Source organism: Primulina huaijiensis, chromosome 8 (genome assembly GCF_012295235.1).
Source record: "Primulina huaijiensis isolate GDHJ02 chromosome 8, ASM1229523v2, whole genome shotgun sequence".
NCBI classification, from domain to species: Eukaryota; Viridiplantae; Streptophyta; class Magnoliopsida; order Lamiales; family Gesneriaceae; genus Primulina; species Primulina huaijiensis.
Genome location: NC_133313.1, coordinates 16,149,922 through 16,157,792, shown reverse-complemented (window position 1 = coordinate 16,157,792; position 7,871 = coordinate 16,149,922). Strand labels below are relative to the sequence as shown.

At 33.7% G+C, this 7,871-nt stretch overlaps 1 long non-coding RNA gene across 2 annotated transcripts; it reads right to left on the bottom strand.

The window, feature by feature from the left end:
• Positions 1–985: 985 nt before the first annotated feature.
• LOC140983480 (uncharacterized) lies at positions 986–5,048 on the bottom strand. 2 transcript variants are annotated; one of them, XR_012176441.1, is made up of 3 exons: positions 4,919–5,048; positions 4,683–4,740; positions 986–1,238 (listed from the first exon to the last, which is right to left on the bottom strand). It is a non-coding gene; the product is annotated as an uncharacterized lncRNA (long non-coding RNA). The 2 variants fall into 2 exon arrangements; XR_012176442.1 differs by lacking the exon at positions 986–1,238 and adding an exon at positions 3,854–3,993.
• Positions 5,049–7,871: the final 2,823 nt, after the last annotated feature.

The window sequence follows — 7,871 nt, the reverse complement described above, 5'->3', positions numbered from 1 at the left end:
GATTCTTATAATAGAAAATACGAGCAACTTCACGTTTGGGGTCTATCTACTCTATTTTAGTATAGTATAAAGAAGTGATAGTGTGAAATATAAAAATAATGTCATAATACAAAGAGCGACTGAATGATATATGAGTGATATAATAGAACCATTTGATGTATTAGAAAATATTGTTTTTTCGGTCGCCCTCGGTCATTTATGACTTATTTCACTCTATGTTTAATTTCGTTATTTCTTATCTATGAAAACGTACCATAATATAGAAAATAAAATATAAAACACGAGTTTGCTCACTTTGTTTTTGTTATATCTCTCAATCATCATTCGGTCGCTCCCAGTCGCCATTCGGTCGCCCTCAGTCATTTTTCCCTTATTTCACTATGTTTATTTTTTTAAATTCTTATCGATGAAAACGTACCATAATATAGTAAATATAGTAAGTAGCATATAAAACATGAATTTGCTCACTATTTTTTACTATATAACTCAGTCGACATTCGGTCGCTCTCAGTCGCCATTCGGTCGCCTTCAGTAATTTTCCCTTATTTTTCTATGTTTAATTTCGTAAATTCTTATCCATGAAAACGTACCATAAAATAGTAAATATAGTAAGTAGCATATAAAACATGACTTTGCTCACTATTTTTTACTATATAACTCAGTCGCCATTCGGTCGCCCTCAGTTATTTTTTCCTTATTTCACACTATGCTTAATTTCGTAATTTCTTATCTATGAAAACGTACCATAATAAAGAAAATAAAATATAAAACACGAGTTTGCTCACTTTGTTTTTGTTATATCTCTCAATCATCATTCGGTCGCTCCCAGTCGCCCTCAGTCATTTTTCCCTTATTTCACTATGTTTAATTTCGTAAGTTCTTATCCATGGAACAAATAACTAAACCATGGAATCCATGAGATGTAAAACAAATAATTAAACTATGGAACAAATAACTAAACCATGGAATCCAAAAAAGAAAAAAAAACACACAATTGCATAATATCTAGTAGAAACACTACAAATCATTAGTTTTTGTTTGCAGTTGTACATAATCAAAAAAGCTACAAAACATCCCAACAACCACCATGGTATCGCTACAAAATCCAATCTTTATTCCAAGTACATGCTGTTAAATAGGGTCTACATGAGCCGACTATCTTGTCATTTATTTCATATGGATTGAGACGAGCTAATTCCACCTCGATGGTCTTGATCACCCATGCACCACAATCACCTCTGAAAAATTAATATTATTAAAATTCATCATGGAATAAATGTAAAATAAAATAAAATTGAATTTGGTAAAACAAACCCAGCAATATTCAGAGGGAATGACGGCGGTCGTGTAATCTTCCATGTATCGGTTGTTACTACGCCCACAATATTCAATAATCGAGGTATTAGAACTTGTAGCGGACGAACATACAACTCCATGTTAATCTCTTTGGTTAAACAAATTCAACAATCATAAATTATGATAGATGTGGCCTTTATATCGATTTTTACAGCAACCCAATGGTGGGGGACATGGTAAGGCACAAGGATAAATGATGTTTCTTTCCATGGCAATGATTTCCATTTTCTACTTGATCCTTCAGCCACTCGAATCAAATCCTCCCAATGACAATGAGACATACCCTTTTCAGCTTTGGAATGGACAACACCCAAAAGTCCACTAAAATAACCACCCATTATAGCAATGTCTTGTGCCACTAAATGAGGATACTTTTTTTGAAGCACCAAAAACCCATTCATGCATTGTTAATGTGCTATAAATAAGAAAAAGATGAATGATTATCACAAAACACATGAAAAACATATATATATTAATTAAATAGATTAAATCATATATACTCACAGAAGATCCAAGCCACGACCTAGGCAAGAGCAAATCATTAAACCATTTCTTATCGTAGGCGGCCATTAGGCATTGACGAGTGTCTTTCATTGTTTTAATTTGCTCCTTCAAAGCTTTAGTTAGCTTCGGTGACTTTGCTATTTGAAGTGGTTGAAATGTGCCATTACATGATCCAAGTTGATGGCTAACTAATACAGGGGGCGTCTCTGACAATTGCATGAAGGGTGACGATAAGTACGATGACTTCTTGATTTGCCTCTTAACCCTGGCATAGGTTAATAACATGTTATTGTAAGCTTTCTTATCATCATTATTGTTTGCATCTCCAACTGGTTGGGCATTGGAAGCATCTTCATCAACTACGAATTGTTGGGGAGTGTGCAAGATATGTTTGCTTGGTTGGATCATGGAGTGTCCATTTAGAGGAGATGTAGAACATGTATGTAAAATTATATATATCTAAAAATATTTAATCAGGTGACATGACTTATCCACTAAAGCATGTGACTTACCTTCTGATGGCAAGACTTCTTCATTAACACAATTGATATCAAACATCTTTTGTCTCTTTGCTTCTGGAAGTATACTAATTGGTTGACGTGATGTCTCTGCTGGATTTTTTTCCTGTTTTTTTACCTAGACAGATACCTCTTCAAGCTTCTCCTCAATCTTAGTAAATCTTTCATCCACGTATGCTTTCAATTTTGTAAACTTCTCATCTTTATAATCTCGAAGTTGGACAAAATAATTTGGAACACTGGGAACCTCTCCAACAAAAGCACTCGGATCAATATGTGTGGAGGTGTGTGGTCGATCTTCTTCTTGACGAAGTGGAGGTGATTGTTTGTCATGTGCATCTGCTATCTGGCTTTGCATATCTTCAAAAGAATTTTGCTCTTCTAAGGGTTGATCAACGTTTTCGGGACTGCTATCTGCATAGCAGTATACATTTTGTCTCTCCGACAACAATGGCAGAACATGCGATAAATTAGGATCTGAATCAGAAAATTGACCATTTGCAATGTATGAGGCTTGTAGTTCCAAATCTGTAGGTGTCAACACGCCAACAACCATCTGTATATTTCAAATTATAAAATTCCAACACTCAATTACAATTAAATATCTTTGAAATATTAAATAAATTATTGGCAAAATAAGCACCCTATTTAAACACTCATGTGATGCTTGAACAACTTCATTATACTTTGGAGATGATTTCACATGCCAATCATTTGAAATCCATCCACACATACGCGGAAGTATCATGTTATATCTATCTCTTTCGCTTAGCAAACTTCTTTGCAATGCCAGGAATACGTTCATATGCAAGAATCTGCATTAAAAAAATTATAGCCAACTTAATATTAAATAAATTACTAAATAAATACAAAACAAATAAATATCTTACTTGCAATGGATGAAAAAAACCGTTCAAAGTAAACACTCCATATTCGACAATCTTTTCGTTCTTCTTCTTTTTCTTCAATTTCATTGAAGTTAAATCTCGCTTTATACTTTTATGAACTTCGTTATAAGCTATCGTACCCCAAGGATATTTGTTAAACAAATCCAAATCCTCCACTAAACTCAAAAGCATGTTGTCAACTTGAGGAACCGTCTTTTGTCGAACTGGCCAAAGAACAGCAGCACCAAAGTACAAACATGCTAACTTCAATTTTTCCAAATTTATAGTGCGTTCAGGTGTTTTTCTCATTTCCATTAGTTTTGTCGCCACCTCCTCAATATATACATTTTCATTGCCACAAACATGTCTATCCCGAAATTGCATCGTCTCTCCAACTTCAAGAAAATCTTCTGAACGATCAAGCCCAGTTATAAGTGCATACTCCATTTTCGAAAATCTCAACGGTCTTTGATTCACAACCATCCACAACTCATCACTAGTAGTCTTACATGACTGTCGAGCCATCAAGAACCATATAATCTGACTGTATAAATTGTAATACTTACATACTTAATTAAATTACCAAATTGAGTTCCATCAATAATATTCTGCATCTCTGCATCATTGAGGCATTCCTTGATAGTTTCTGATACACTTTTGAAATGAGAGTTTAAACTTAACTTGCATTCAAAGTGATTCTTTTTCAATAACTGAGGTTTCAATTTTACCTACACTCGAAAAAACATAAATTATATAAAAAATATAAATATTTTTCAAACATAAAAAACAAATACAATGTTGAACACAATTTCTCAACAAAAACACAAATAGTTTATTCATTTATCAGTTACAGATATGTAAGAAAGTTTAGGCAAAAACTCAATTCCACAAATCTAACTAAAAGTAAAAACTCTATAAAATTAATATAAAATGATAAACTTACCCAAACTTCTTCTTCTGCCATTTTAATTACAAATGTTAAATGTATAGTTGTTTAAATGGTCCTTGATTAGTGAATTAGACCATTGATTGATTCAATGGAAAATTTTTCTAAGCTGGACTTGCGGGCCGGGTATCACCAAATCCGGATGGTTTCCAGGGACATTCACAAGCCAGCTTTTCGGACTCATGGGGATCATTATGAATTCACTGTTGTGCCATTCATTTTGAAGAGTTAAAGGATCAACAGTTAAAGGATTGGGCCACCAAAGGAATATGGTATCAAGATTTGAAACGGAAATCTGACTTCATAGAGTACAAATTATGGAACATTCGATGGCGATCTTTTATAAGATTATATAACATAATTAATTGCTGCCAAAGTCAAAACTGGTACCATTATTACAATACAATCTGCATAATCCCTTAGGAGATAATAAGGTAAAGAAAGGAAGGAAAAGGGAACTCTGGTGCTTACCTCGAAGCATGAACAATCGCAAGAAATTCTGTGAGCTCGAAATGCCACCTTAATTGAACTGCAGCCAAAGCGAACGTGATAACGATGAAACAATCAAATGAAAACTGAAGAGTAAACCTGAAGCGAGAAGAAGACGACGAGGATCCAAATAGGTGATAGGAGGTAGGAATCCCATAAATATAAACAAAATCAAACACATACAATAAGATTATGAAAAGGAATCGATGGATGCTCACCTTCCGTTTAAGATTGTAACGGTGCCACTCAGATTTGTAGTGAAGCTTCTGCTCAGAATCGTCGAGGAATTCTTTGTTGCAAGTGTTGCAAGTCAATCCCGGTGTCTGATGGCACCAAATGCAAAAGACAGCCCACAATGGGATTTGAAAAGAAAGAAAACGGTAAGGTTAAATAAAAGAAAAAAATAAGGATTTGAAAATATTTAAATGGGTAGAATAGACATTTTCAAAATGAAAGTTAGTGTTTTAAATATGAGATTGTAGAGTGTCATTTGCCTAAATTTCCCCTATTTTCATGGATGCATGTTTAAACCAACAAAAATGAAAGTAGTAGGTATTAGTTCACCATTTTATGAGTTCTGTTTTTCAGGCTGGAGTTCAGGGTCTGAGCTTCTTTTATCCTACATCGGGACAAATTCTCCTGATATAGTATAGAATTTACAGTTTGGTTAATTAAGAGTAAGGAACGAAGTTGGATTATATCTCATTACTTATGCTTAATTTTTCAATAAAAATATTATTGAAAATATAATTTTCTAGAAAATTGATTTTCTAGAAGATTTTAATAATTATTTATTTATTTACTATTTTGTTAATTCTGATCCATGGACTATAAAAAAAAATTAAATATGACGATAATTCTTATAATAGAAATGACATATGATATTTGTAAGTATTATATTCTCAATCAAATTTATTGCCATTTTAGGATGTCTAATCTCCACATATGGCTCTCCGTCGTCCTCCTCCTCCTCAGCCACCATGTTCAGCTCGGCGGTGCCGACGTTGGAACAGCCAGCGTGTATTACCAACCGTAAACTCGTAAGTTTCATCGATCACAAATCACGAAATCAGAAATTGATATATGTGTCAATCACGGGGGGATTAATATAATGATGCTGCTTTGATTTACGTTTCTTGATTAAACGCGCGCAGCCACGGCATGTTACGGCGATGACTTCTCTCAGTTCCCGATCAGCGGTCTTTTCGCCGCCGTGGGTGAGGGACTGTGGGACAACAGCGCCGCCTGTGGGCGGCAGTATTTGGTGAGATGCATCAGCGCCGTCGATCCAGGGACTTGCATCCCGGGCAGCCAGATACAGATCAAGATCGTGGATCGGGCCGAAACTTCGGTTTCCAGGCCCAGTTTTGATGGAACGGGCCTAGTGTTGTCCAATGTAGCTTTCGCGGCGCTCGCTAACCCCAATCCGTACGTCGACTACTTGAATGTCGAGTTTCTTCAGTGAGTCTTTATTCTGCATGTATTAATCCATTTTTCTTGTATATTTCTCTTTTTTTAAATTAAATTTTGGTTTGTTGAATTTCTATTTTAGTACCTCATATTTGTTTTATTGCAATTACGTCAAGAAGTAAGTAAGCGATTTTGAAACATATATAATGTCACATTAACAATATTTTCATTATATATATATATATATAAATTAAAGTTGCGAATTGAAATGAGATCATCATAGAAGGTATGTAACAATTGTAATTTTTCTATTTTTTTTAGCGTAAAGATATAAATCTGGAGAAAATATATTAAAATTAGATATTTTCTATAGATTAGGAAGTGTTTGTTTCAATAGAGGAGCTAGGGGTGTCAAAATGCGACACGACCCGTCAACCCGACACGACCCAACACGAAAAAAATCAGGTTCGGGTTGGGGTTTTTCGGGTTTGGGTTGGGTGGATTCGGGTTAGTGCCATGTTAGGCGGGTTTCGGGTTGGGTCGGCTTGGGTCGCGGGTTGACCCGCGAACTTTTTTTTTTGAAAATATTACCTATATTTTTATATATTGTATGTTTGAACAAAATTTATTGTATATTTATATGATAAATTTTCATAATTTAATATTTATTTTGCATATTTTTATTTTTTTAACAATTTTTTATTTGATTTAGTAAATATACTTTTAATTGTCTACGATTAAACTTTCAAATTTAAATCGAAAATTTTGTTATTATGTGTTAAATTAAAATATTATTATTATTTTTTATTTTTTTGAATTTTTTTCATTAATTTTTTTAAAAAAATTTAAAATAAATAAATAAAATTCGGGTTAGACGGGTTGAATCGGGTTATACGGGTTCGTGTTCGGGTTGGGGGTTTTCGGGTTGCTTCGGGTTCGGGTTGAAAAAAAAAAATTCGCGGGTTGACCCGAAACTCGACCCAACCCACCCGATTGACACCCCTAATAGGAGCCTTCCTTGAATGCTCTTACACGAAAGAAAAAAAGACTTGTTGGTTTTGTTCATCCAACTTGTGAAATTAGATTTCTTTATCAGTAACTGTAGTGAAATGATGTCCATAGGGAAAAAAAATGGTAAATATGTACATCTTTTATTATAATCATCATGGTTTGTAATATATATGTTCTTTGAAATGACATGAAAACATAAGTTCCAATTTTCTTTACACAAAAACTCTTGTTAGACGGTCTTACAGATCAATTTTGTGGGTCGAATCTCTTATTTGGGTCATCCATGAAAAAATATTATTTTTTATGCTAAGAATATTACTTTTTATTGTCAATATCGTTAGGGTTGACCCGTCTAACAGATAAAGATTCGTGAAACCATCTCACAAGATACATACTCTATTCTTTATATAACCTCATGAACTAATTTGTTTTCTTTGTTTTGTGCAGGATTTGATTTGCAAATTGTGTTGGATGAAGTATCTGATTTTTTGGAGTACATTTTAGGAGGAGGAGAGTCAGTGTAGTTTGGCTAGCTTCAATTTATTCGTATATAATTAGATAAGGATCTTATTTAGTTATTACTATATTATCTAATTATTATCCCGATTATAGACAAAAAAAAAAAGGGTTTACTTTGAAAATTGCATAAACTTTTGAGGCGTTAATATAAAATGGTTATTGTCAAGATAATTTTGACAATTGTGCAAAAACTTCTATGTGTTGAAAAATAATAGGAGTGTTGAAAAATAT